Raw genomic sequence first — 12,289 nt, 5'->3', positions numbered from 1 at the left:
AGGAGGAGGAAAAGGCGGGCTGGGGAGATCGTGAGCCTGGAACTCTTTGGGCCCTGCGCAGTCACCCACTGCTCCATGCCTCCAGGAGCTGGTGTGCAGGGAGGCCCAGAACGGCCCCATCCACTATGAGATGACTGAGGCTGGGACTCTTGTGAAATGGTCCAAGACCTCGTTAACTCAGAAGGGGAGGGATGGAAGCACCAGGGATGCGGGTCTGGGGTTGGTGGAGGAGCTGGTCTGGGAGCCAAGAGGACCTCCTGACCATCACCCACACTGCCTACCCTGGCCCTCAGGGCTTCTGAGCCCCTCAGCTCCCTAGGAGAATCCTAAAATCACACAGCGAGCTCTGGCCTTTCAGCAAAATCTGCAGCTCCAACATGGGGGGCTGCTCCCATCACGGTGAGAGATGGAGACCTGCTGTCCACCACAAACCCTGAAGGGCTGCGGGCTGGATGGCACGCATGGCACCCTCTGTGACTCAGTTTCCCCATGTGTACGAGGGGCCGCAGATGAAGTGAGATGATGCATGCCCAGTGTCCGGCTCAGTGTTCAGTGTCAAAGAAGCCCTGTTATCCTTTTCTAGCACCACAGCCAGGATAGTTCAGGGCACCCAGAAGGCACCCCAACACACTCACCCCGAAGCACTGCCAAGGGTCCATCATCACAGTCTGATGGGCCTTCAGAAAGCAGCTCTACCCTCACTTGCTGTGTGGCTGTGGGCAACACAGCCTTCCTCTCTCTGAACCTCAAATTCTCCATCTGTAAAGTGGGAACAAAGATACTTACCTTACAAGAATGTTGGGAGGAGCTGAATAAGAGTATACACTAAACATGAATAAAACTGCTCGGTATGCAGTAGGTGCTCAATAAATATCTGTCCCTGCCCAAAGGAGCCCCCTGCCCAACACTAACTTGCAGAGGATACACTGCGATCCAAGTGGGGTCAAGGACTCACCCAGGACCCAGGGCTAAGTCTCCTGACACCCATGGAAGAACAAGAGAGACAGGATCTCTGGCCCTCGGTGTTGCCACCTGCAGAAGGAGACAGCTGGTTGGATCTACGATTTCCAGCTTGCCTCTGGGCTCTTGGGAGCCAAGAGGCTTAGTTACCGTTAAGCCTCAAATGGGTGATAACCCCGGACTTGTTCATGTTCTAGGATCCTGGCAGCTTAGACCATCTAGGACGTGTCGTCTTGTTATGCTCTTGCCCATGCAGACCCTCCTCACCCCTGTCCGGGGCATGGTTGGCTCACCTGAGCAGCAGGGGGTGAGTGGACAGGAGACGGGGCCCCACCTCAGTCCCAGCCGGCTGGAGCCTGGGCCTTGGACGCTGTCCCCCTTGCTTGTCTAATTTAATCACAGCTGTGTGCACGGTGACTCTATAAATAATTTTTAGTGCGACATAACCATTATTTCACTAATTGCTTCACACGCACCCCTGGCCTGTGAGATAAATTAAAGTTTGCTGAGTCAGCACCTTTGGCCGGTGCCGCTTTGGGGCCTGGGAAGTGCAGCCCAACAACTGTTCCCATGCCAGCCTCGACCTAGCACCCTGAGGGGAGGGCACCACTCACGTGAAGGGAACAGGGTGGAAGGAATGAGGAGAATGAGGAAAAGGGGGCTAACAAGAGTTGCCATGTACAGTTGTACAGGTTGTATCCTGCACAAGGATATTTGGCCCGGGGGCATGTGGGGACTGAAATGTAGCCCATATAATGCTCTATCAATGTATGTGCCCTGATGTGGAATTTTGTTGACTCAGTAGCGGCAGATGCCTTTTTGTGATCTGCACAAAGACGCTATGCGGACTAGAAGACCTGAAGTAACATCCATTCGGCAGGTTGTCAGGACTACCCCTGTCAGAAGGGAAACAAAGCAGTCTGTGCCTCAAGGGCACCTCTTGGATTTTCAGTCTTGTGGAGATCAGGGTTCTAGGTCAGATGAAAACAACCTTGAGCAAGTCACTCTGCCTCCTCTGGGTTATAATGTTTTGACAGTTTATGAAGCTCTAATCCCATTCTGAGGCTGGGCCTCCAACCCTCGGCTCTGGCTCTAGACACTGTTCTTTCCACCATCCTAGCATATTCGGAAGTTGTAGAGGTGGCTTGGAAGAAAGAATGCCATATTCAAACATATTTGGGAAGCATTGGGTTAAATAGGGTTTCTTTTCCGTAGAACTTTCTAGAGAGGCTATAGTCTGCTTCAAAGCAGTGTGGCTCTCAGAGAAGGCAGGAGATTCCTGAATGCATTGGGCCGGTGGATTCTTTATTTTAGGGCAGGGATCCTAGTTTCTATCTCTGGGCTTATGAACGAGAGGATTTTGTCCCCAAGGAGAGACAACTCTCCTCCTCAATATTATTCTTCTGTTTCACTGTTCACGGTGGACACTCTGAGCCCTGACTGGACTCTGGGCACGTCCTGACCTGCCCCCATGAGCAGATGTGAGTCTCCCTTCCCACTGGGGCAGCGAGGACCGAGCCCTGACTCTGAGCCCCGAGGCCACCAGGCTCCTCTGTGTTTGAGGGCAGAAGTCATGTCTGAAGCCTAGCTCAGGGGCTGTCTGTTGGGTGAACGAATGTCCAAGGGGCTGATCCGAGCGGTGGGCGCCGAGGAACCCGGCTTCTTGCCGTCCCTGAACTCTACGGGCTGTGTGACCTCTGAGCTGATGGCCACTGGGAATTTGCGCCCACCTGAGCTCCCTGTTTGCAGAAAGTGGATCCAGCACTCAGTCCTGATTATTCAGAGGAGCTGGTAAAGCCAGGTGAGCGGGTGTGATTTCCACAGTGTAAACTGCATGACTGAAGCGGGAACTGTCACTACGGTCTGTCCCCTGGGGCCCAGGGCTGGGACTGTGACCGGCCACCAGCATTCAAGGATCTGTTGACTAAGAGCTCTGCTGGGGTCAGGCCCCATCTCTGGAGCCTGTCACACATCCTTCTTGTCCAGGAAGCCTCACAGCACTGAGAGAAGACAGTCTCATCCCTGTTTTATGGATGAGAAAACTGTGGACCGGAGAGAGGTGATGGAGCTTCCACAAGGTCCCACTGGATTTGAACCCACGTCTGTCCGTCTCCAGGCCTGAGTGTTCGCTCCATCCCTGCCTTATTGGCTCCTGCATTACCACCCTTTTTGGGCGGGGAGATGGAGTGGGTTAGTGAGCCCACAGTCCCAGTCCCGCGGTCCCCGTGCGCTGTCATTTGCTGGGTGTTAACAGCACCGAGGCTCTGTGTTGAGTGTCCCTGCGCACACCTGGCCTGGAGCTGCTGCTTTAGATCTGTTATTCTCCCCGAGAATCCTCCCTCGCCCCCGGTTTAGGGATGTGGAGACGGAGACGTGGAGTGCTTAGGTGACCTGTTCGAGTGCATGCAATTAAGGAATAGATAGATGGCCGAGGTCGGTCTGATTCCAGAACTTTGCCACTGTGAAGTCCGCGGTCCCGCACAGCCAGCCCCCATCTGGGAGGGGTGACCCACCTCCTCCTTGGCTCCAGGGTCTCACAAACCTGGTTCCTCTGGAGTAGCAGCAGGTAAGGCGTCCCCCAGGCGGGTCATGAGGCTCTGGGCCTCTCCTTCTCCACCCACCCCTATGCCCGCCTCCCCGTGGGCCCTGTCCTTGTCGCTTGGCACACCGCCGTGGCTGGAAACACTGAAGAATGATGGCAGAGCTTTGGCCCAGCTTCTCCAAGGTCTCCGTTTAAGAGACAGGGAGGCTGGAAGGAGGAGATGGAGTGTGAAGCGAGTGCTGACATTCAGGATTGATGCACAGCTGTTTACACCCGAGCCTCTCTCAGCAGACTGCCTCCGGAAGGCTGCCTCAGCCAGCCTGTTCCTCTCCCCCTCCTATGTGCCCAGCCAGGGTGACGCCTTCGCCACCAGTCACAGCCGCACTCCTGAGCGGGGCATTCAAGGCTCCTTGCATCTGGCTCCAGCCTCCCCGGCTCTCCAGCCTCATCCCTTGCTTGCTCATTTATTTAAAAATATATATATTTCTTGATCCCTTCTGTGCCTGGCAGTGTTCTAGGTACCGAAGATACAGCAGAGACCACAACAGTTCCTGCCCTCCTGGGAGGGACTGACAGTGAGCAAGGTAACAGACAAATATATGATGTCGGACAGAGAAAGGGGCTTTTAAGAAACACCAAACCAGGGGCGCCTGGGTGGCTCAGTGGGCTAAGCCTCTACCCTCGGCTCAGGTCATGATCTCAGGGTCCTGGGATCGAGCCCCGCATCAGACTCTGTGCTTGGCTGGGAGCCTGCTTCCCCCTCTCTCTCTGTCTGCCTCTCTGCCTACTTGTGCTCTCTCTTTCTCTCTGTCAAATAAATAAATAAAAACTTAAAAAAAAAAAAAAAGAAAAAAAAAAACCAAACCAGACTCTCCACTGAGGAATCTATAGACAGAATTCAGGGGGTCAATGAAGTGAAAAGGGTGGGTGTATATTTTTTATTTCATTACCCTCTAACTGAAATAGAGCATTTGTTTCTCTTCAATGATAAATGTTGGCAACATAGCACAGAACTATTAGCGATGCCTGTGACGTTGTCACCTGCAGAAGTCGGATTTTTCCTATCATGTTACAGTGGTCGGCAGTTCAAAACATCATCGATACTCCTCACTGCAAAAACTTGTGATAGTTCGGAAAACTGCCGCTAGCCCTTGTTCTGCAATGCTTTCAAAGAGAAGCCCGCATAGCACTCGACCTCACCTGTGTTTGGTAAATATTTTGAGAACTCCATTTCAATATCGTTGGCTTCTTTGGTGATTCTACGTATTTTCCATGACACATTTAGAAACATTCTGGGACGGGTCCGTAGGCTTCCCCGGGTGCCAAAGGGTTCATGTTCCCAAATGGGTTAACTCTCTGGAGTTAAGAAGGACGCAGAGGGGGGTGTCTGGGTGGCTCAGTGGGTTAAAGCCTCTGCCATTGGCTCAGGTCATGATCCCAGGGTCCTGGGATCGAGCCCTGCATCGGGCTCTCTGCTCAGCGGGAAGCCTACTTCCCTTCCTCTCTCTCTCTGCCTGCCTCTCTGTCTACTTGTGATCTCTGTCAAATAAATAAATAAAAAATCTTAAAAAAAAATATAAAGAAGGAGGGATGCAGAGGGGCACAGTGTAGGTAAAAGGGTCAGGAGGGCCTCTCTGGGGAGGTGATATGTGAGCAGTGACCGGAAAGGCAGGGGAGCTGCAGGGGAGCTGCTGGCGGGAGCCAAGTGAGGGGGAGGGAGGATGGCTGCGGGAGGGAGGGAAGGGGCCACATCAAGCAAGGGCTCCCAGGCGTTAGGAAGCCCTGGGGTTTAGTTCCTAGTGGTGTGAGGAGCTACTGCAGGGTCCGGTGCATTCCAGTGAACTGATGGGGGAGGCGACTCTGGGTGATGAGGGAGAACAGAGCACCGAGCTGAGTGTGGGTCAGAGGGAAGCTTCCAGGGGGAAGATGGGGATGTCTTGGAACAGGGGTGGGGGAATGGGGTGGGTGAGAGTGAGGGGGGGGAAGGAAGCCCCATCCTAGAGACACTTGGAGGCGAGAACGAGCAGGACTCAGACGGAGTGAGCCCTGGGCTTTCACGCTCTGTGCTTTCGCTGATGCTCACTCCCGGGCTGTGCCTTCCTGTGGCGTCAATCCCCGGGCCCAGAACCCTCGGATTCTCCCCTGTTCGGCAGCCAGCTAGCTCTCCACTCTTTTTATCCAGTTCCCCCTTCTTCCTTACTAACAGATCCCCAGGATTATTTAGGGGAGTAACGTGCCCACCTTAAAAGCCACATCTCCCAGCCTCCTTTGCAGCGAGGCCTTGCCACGGAGATATGATAGGAAGTCGTTGGCTGGGGCCTCCAGGAATAGGCTTTTCAACGGGACGTGGACTCGACCTTTGGCCTCTCTTCTTCCTCTTACTTCCTCCCTGGAACAGGACGTGATGGCTGGAGCCCCTTCCCCCAACAGCTTCTTAGAGACCACGAAGGAGAGATCAAGGCCATGACGGCAACCTCAGCTCCCATATCCCCAAGGACGGAACCTCCATCAGAACTTCTCTTCACGAGAAAAAGAAAACCTTTGTGGATTCGAGCCACTGTAGCTGCCTCTCTGTTATTAGCAGTAGAATGAAATTCCTACCTGGTACAACCACTACACGACGGCCTGTGGGATGTATCCAGCTGAATAACACGAGTCTCTCAGGCTCAGTGCGTCTGGGGCTGGGCCCTACCATCTTTCTGTCAACGAACTTCTTACTGGGGAACCCACATATCCGGGGGAAAGAGAACTAACAGTACCAGAGCTGCACCTGCTCACGCACCGACCACCTTTCTATTTGTCCAGCCACCCCTGTATCTGTCTGTCTGTCTGTCCATCCATCCAACATCCATCTATCCACCCGTTTGTGTGCATGCATGTATCCGACGGACTTTAATCAAGCATCTTCTGAGTACTGGGCCCTCTGCTAGACACAGGAGCTAGAGATGTGAAGAATATATTTTATTTCATGCCCATTTGCTTCTAGATGAGCAGAATGTTCGGAAGCTGGAAACAATGACTGTCCCCACAGAGGGAGATTAGGCATCCGGAAACACGGGCATTTATTCCTTTCGAACCCTTTGAGTTTTGCCTCATGCGTATGTAGTCACTATGTAAACATTTTTAAATTAAAGATATATGTACATCTCATCTGGATTTTCAGAATTTGCTTTGCTCCTGAAAGGATTGGAGGCACTTCCAAGCATACACAGAGATGAGCAGAGGCTGCCCTGCTGTCAGGAAGTTGACAGTCTCATGGGGAAGAGAGAAGAGTAAACAATGTCTGTGGAGTGTCATATGAGGAGCAGAGGGCCGTGGGAGGCCACTCGGGCTGGTCTCACATGATCCTGGTGGTGACACCGGGCCGTGGCCTCCAAGCAATGACCTAGCACGGCCACCTTTATCTTGACCCTGTCTGGGCCTGAACACCAAGACGCCCACCTCTGGAACTCAGCTGCATGGCCAAGACACTCTCCCCACCCTCGCAAGTTCAGGCACTCTGGGGAGCTGGTCCCTAAGTCCGTGAGCCACGTGTCCATCTGTCTGTCCAGGGCAGGGAGAGCTGGAACGGCAGCCGGTGGCTGGTGTGTTTATTCTGCAAGAGCCCTGCTGGGTCTGGGTATAAATGCGGGGAGTACAGGAGGGAACTTGCCTCTGGGGCCCTGATGTCCAGCCCGGCCATGATCTCAGGCTGGGAAGCAATGAGGGGGTGGGGGGGGGGCGCCAGGGTTGAGGGAGGGCAGGAGCCGGGCAGGGGGAAGACAGAGAGGACTAGCCAGGCTGCTTGGAGAATGCGGTCTTTTCCGAGCAGCCCTTTGAAATCCAGCAAGAATAACTTTAAACAATAAGATGCTTCTCTCTCCCCCTCGGCTGTTGCCCAGGCAACGCCAGTGCGCAACAACTGTTTAGTTTTTTAAGAAACCAAATCCCCCTCCCTTTGGTCAGCTACCGCCAGGAAGATGAAGAGGCGGCGTAGGCGCCCCTGGCGGCCCATTGTGTGGGGACCAGGGTCAGCCGCCTGCGGCAGTGACATTTAAATCTGACGCTACATATTATATATGAACCTGGAGCGCACTCCTCAGTGACTCGAGCTCTCTGACTGGGGGAGGCTTCCATCTTCCGCCCCAAACTGCCTGCTTGTGGCTCCGACAGTTTGGGGGGTCACTGCAGAGGCTGATCTCTGCCTGCAAAGCTGCTGGTGGCAGCGTGGGTGTGGGGAGGCAATGTGTCCCCATCCTCTGAAGCACCTGACCCAGGAGAGTCCTCATGGGCCAGAGGTTCTTGCAACCTCCTGGGGCAGTGTTTATGGCTCTCCTCTCCAGTCTGGAAAACCCTGCCTCGGTGGGGCCTTGGCCATTCACCCCAGCAGCTCACCGATTTTGCATTTTCCTGCTGGCCAGGCGGGCTGATGCCCATTATCTCTGTGGGGCCTCCAACCCAGTGAGGGAAGCTTCTGCTCTCCCCAGGTTACATATAAAGAAACGCAGGGGTGGGGAGCTCTGAAAGAAGGCTGCACTTTCAGACAGAAATCCTTAGGACCCTGCAAGGGGGCAGATGCTACCATGAACCCATTCTGTCAGATGGGGAAACTGAGGCTCGAAGGGTCCACAGGACAGCTAGCTGGCATGGCACGATTTGGACTGGGACTGGCCCCACCGCAGAGCCTGTGCTCCTGTGTCCCATGCCAGACTGCCTTGGTGAGATTCTGTGACGTGGGGACAGAAGGCTGGAGCTTTCCTGTTCCTGGGACTTGGCCCATCTTCTGGAGGGACGACTGGGCTCCCCACGTGGCCTCTGCGGAAGGAAAGGGGTGAGCTTTGGCCTTATGACATTCTGGATCCTCAGGCAAGGTCAAGGAGCGTCTTTAAACCCTCCCATGCTTGTCTATAAGATGGCAGCCTGGTTGGAGAGGGGCCTGGTGGCCACTTGGAGAGAGCTGTCCCCGTGGGAGGCTGCCCGAGGCCCTGTGCTGGGCACTCTCCTATTCTCGCATTTAATCACCCAGCAACTCAACTCGGGACACAGGTATCATCATTCAGTTTTCAGAAGAAAAAATGGAGACGGGGGGGCGGGGTCTCTAGGCCCAAGTCAGGGCTGATCGCGAGGGAGCAAGGAGATAAAGCTGGGGGACAGGTCCCAGCACATAGCAGGTTCAGAGCAGGGGCGGGCTCCAGGCTCCCGGGAAGAGAAGCAGGGGCTTGGTCTCCTGGGAAACAAAACATGGGACGCGCCAAGTTAAATTTAGAAGAGCCAAACCAGGTTAGAACAGGCCCCTGATCCAAGCTCAGCTGCGAAATCAGGCCGGGAAATTGGCTTCAGCCACAACAAAAACCTCGAAGTCTGGGCGCTTGTGAAAGAGGCCGCGTTGGGGGAGGGCGGCTGCGAGGCGATGCGGCTGGGCTCCGCTGCTGTCTGCGGCTCCTGTCTGCGAGGGCCCAGTGAGGGATCCCACAGCTGGCCCAGGTGGCCTTGACCTGCCTGGGGGTTCCCCCTCCCCCAGTGACAGGGAGCACAGGACCAGGACCAGGCGCCATTGCCGGGCCGACATCTCAGCCCGCCGATGATGGGTCCCTCCGTGGACATCAGGGCAGGCAGGGGGAGATCCCCCTCCGCCTCCTCCTCCACCCAGAAGCTCTGTCCCCCAACAGCCTGGGGCAGCTCGTTTAGCACCGCTAAGTGGCAAGCCCAGAGGGGCTGCCGCGGGAGGGGCCCGGTAATGAACTCCTATTGGCTTCCTTCAGGAGATCACTGCCTTAATTTACGAGGCCTGAGCGGCTCTCATTTCCCCAGTGCGCGTTGAGTAATTAACTATTAATAAAAGCATTACCGAGTTAACCACGGGGGCATGTTTAATTCATGGGGCAGCCCTGGAATAGGACGGGAGGGTTTGGCTCAGTGGGGGATTCCTCCCAGAACCAAATATTGCCAGCGGGAAGCAGCCCTGCCACCAGCCCTGGGCCATTCTTGATAGTCCTAGCCAGAGGGGTCTGGTCCCTGGAGGACAGTGAGACTGCGGGCCTCCCAACCAGAGGGCCATCCAGTGGACAGCCGGCCCTGGTAGGTGTGAGTCCCAGTGGGATTGGCTCCTTGCTGTGATGAGGGCGCGAGATGAGTGAACTTGGGCAAGTCCCCTGGCCTCTCAGAGCCTGTTTCGCATCTGGAAAGTGGGGTGACTAATAACACGGAACCTGTAGGGGTGGACTCCAAGAGGGAAGGTGATCACTCATACCTCTTTGTCTTTGCATCTGCTCTTCCTCCTGCCTGTTATGCCTTTCTCCTTTTGTCTGCTTGGCAACTCTTATTTTGTCTTCAAGACTGTTCAAAAGAGTCATCTCCTCCTGCCCCAGGCAAAATTGGTTGGTCCCTTTCCTGTCCCTCCCATACATTCTTCTATTATACACTCACCCATCCATCCATCCATCCATCCACCCGTCCATCATCCACCCATCCATCCATTATCCATCCATTATCCATCCATTCATCCATCCATTTATCCATCCATCCACCCATCCATCATCCATCATCTATCCGTCATCCATCTATCCATCCATTTATCCATCCATCCACCCATCCATCATCCATCATCTATCCGTCATCCATCTATCCATCCATTTATCCATCCATCCATCCATCCGTCATCCATCTATCCATCCATTTATCCATCCATCCATCCATCCATCATCCATCATCTATCCGTCATCCATCTATCCATCCATTTATCCATTTATCCATCCATCCATCATCCATCATCCATCATCTATCCGTCATCCATCTATCCATCCATTTATCCATCCATCCATCCATCCATCATCCATCATCCATCATCTATCCGTCATCCATCTATCCATCCATCCATCCTCCCATCCTTCATCTATCCATCATCCATCCATTCATCCAACCACCCATTGTCCACCCATCCATCTTCCATCCACCCATCCACTCATTCATATTTATTGATTACCTATAGTTTGCATCTCTGATCATGTTGTTCTGAAGTTTTGGATAAGCTTGTCTTTCCCAAGACTAGTGGTTCTTAATCTTCTGGGGATCAAGGACTCTTCCCCAGAAAAATGCATATATACACATACATGTCATGTCGCCTCCCTCTTCAAAGATTTCTGGTCATCCCTGAAGTCAGGCTGTGGGCCCTGGGAGTGGTGGATGCTGTGAAGGGCTGCTCAGAAGCCCCTCTAGGATTGAAAGACTGATTCTCCCAGCCACCGGGATCTTGGCTGGAAGAAGGCCCTCAACTGTCAGCCCTCTTTGTAGACTGTTTTAATTGGAAAGCAACTGTCTCATCCAAAGTCATGCCTTCATCCAGGGTAGGCTCACTTCCAGTGACAGATCAGTGTGGGAGTGCAAAGGCTTTTCCCAACGTGGGGTAAGTCTGAAGGGTTAGCCCCTTTCCAGGGCTCTCTGTTGGGACTGCCTCAAAGCGGGACTTCTCCCCCTGCCCACACTTATGTCCTTACCCTCCCTTCCACAGGTGTTCTTCCCAAGAACACTTTCTAAATAAGGTCCTCCACACCGATCTCCAGTTGTGCATCTACCTGCCAGGAAACCCAGTGGATTAAAAAGCCCTGTGGAAGTTCACTGAGGACAGCAAGCGTGTCTTCATGACTTCTGTATCTCTAGCAGCTCTTACTGGCCCGGGTGCACGGTGGACACTCCGGAAACAGTTATTCAATGTATCTTTGTGCATTTTCTCTTGGTTCTCTGCTCTGTCCCTCCATTGTCCCAGCAGGAGAGTTCTCATCAGACACCCAGGAGAAAGGGACAGCCCTGCCAGCAGGATGCCGATGGGACCAGAGCTGTGGGCCTGTTTCTGGGAAATGCACTAGTTGCCAACGAAGCTGTAAATAACCATGGGAACAGAAGTCAAGCTAATTGGTTGTTACAAAGCAGGGGCAAAGGGGCTTGGCTGCTGTCAGGGCTGTGTGGTTAGGGGTGAAGTTTCAAGGGGATTGCTGGGAGGCTGGAGGATGGCAGGAATGGGTGGGGGCAGCCTTTTCTGGCAGGAGGAATCATTTACAAGTTAGACTGAGGTCCCCGGAACCTGGAAAATCCCCACTTCAGTTTCCACTACTGGGAATTCCTTCACAGAACAAATATCTATTAAGTGTCGGGGGAGCCAGGCATGGCAGGCAGGAGGACTCCTTTGTAGGGTGGGGGCCCCCATGCTTGAGCCTCTCCCTGGCTTTGTCGCCTGGCAAGTGATGGGACACCCTGGCCGCTGGCATCTGCTGAGCGGCCCCTAGCACGTGCCCGGCGCTGTGCTGTTGGACACAGATGATTCGATTTCATCTACACAACAGCTTTGGTAAGAGATATGGCCTATCATTTTTCCTTCTTTACGGAGGAGGAGGCAGGCCCAGAGGGGATTGGCATTGTCCCCAAGGCACAGACCTCGTCACAGGGCGAGAGGAGGAAAGGAGAGCAAACTCCAAGTCTGGTGGGGGCCCGGGGCTGCTCTGTCACAGCGGAGCTGAACCTCCGTGAGCTTCGTTCCCACAGCTCTGAAATAGGGATAATCCATCCCTACTGCCCTGGGTTGTTGGGGACAAGTCACCCCTGTGAACGGCCTAGAGGGTACCCAGCGGATATCCTGTTCCCTTGTCCCCTGCCTCCACACTTCCCTGGGCCTGGGAGGAAGGGGGGCCCCACTTGCTGTCTCTCCAAGAACACTCATCCCTAACCCAAGTCCAGCACAGCGCCCGGCATGTGGCCAGTGCTCGCTGAGTGTGGTCGACCCAAATGGGTGACCCCATTTGGGAGTCCCCACCCTGT

This window comes from Mustela putorius, unplaced genomic scaffold (assembly GCF_011764305.1).
Source record: "Mustela putorius furo isolate JIRA1106 unplaced genomic scaffold, ASM1176430v1.1 tig00000592_pilon_pilon_pilon, whole genome shotgun sequence".
In the NCBI taxonomy this organism is placed as follows: Eukaryota; Metazoa; Chordata; class Mammalia; order Carnivora; family Mustelidae; genus Mustela; species Mustela putorius.
The sequence above is the reverse complement of the archived record's forward strand: the minus strand, read 5'-3'. Positions refer to the sequence as shown.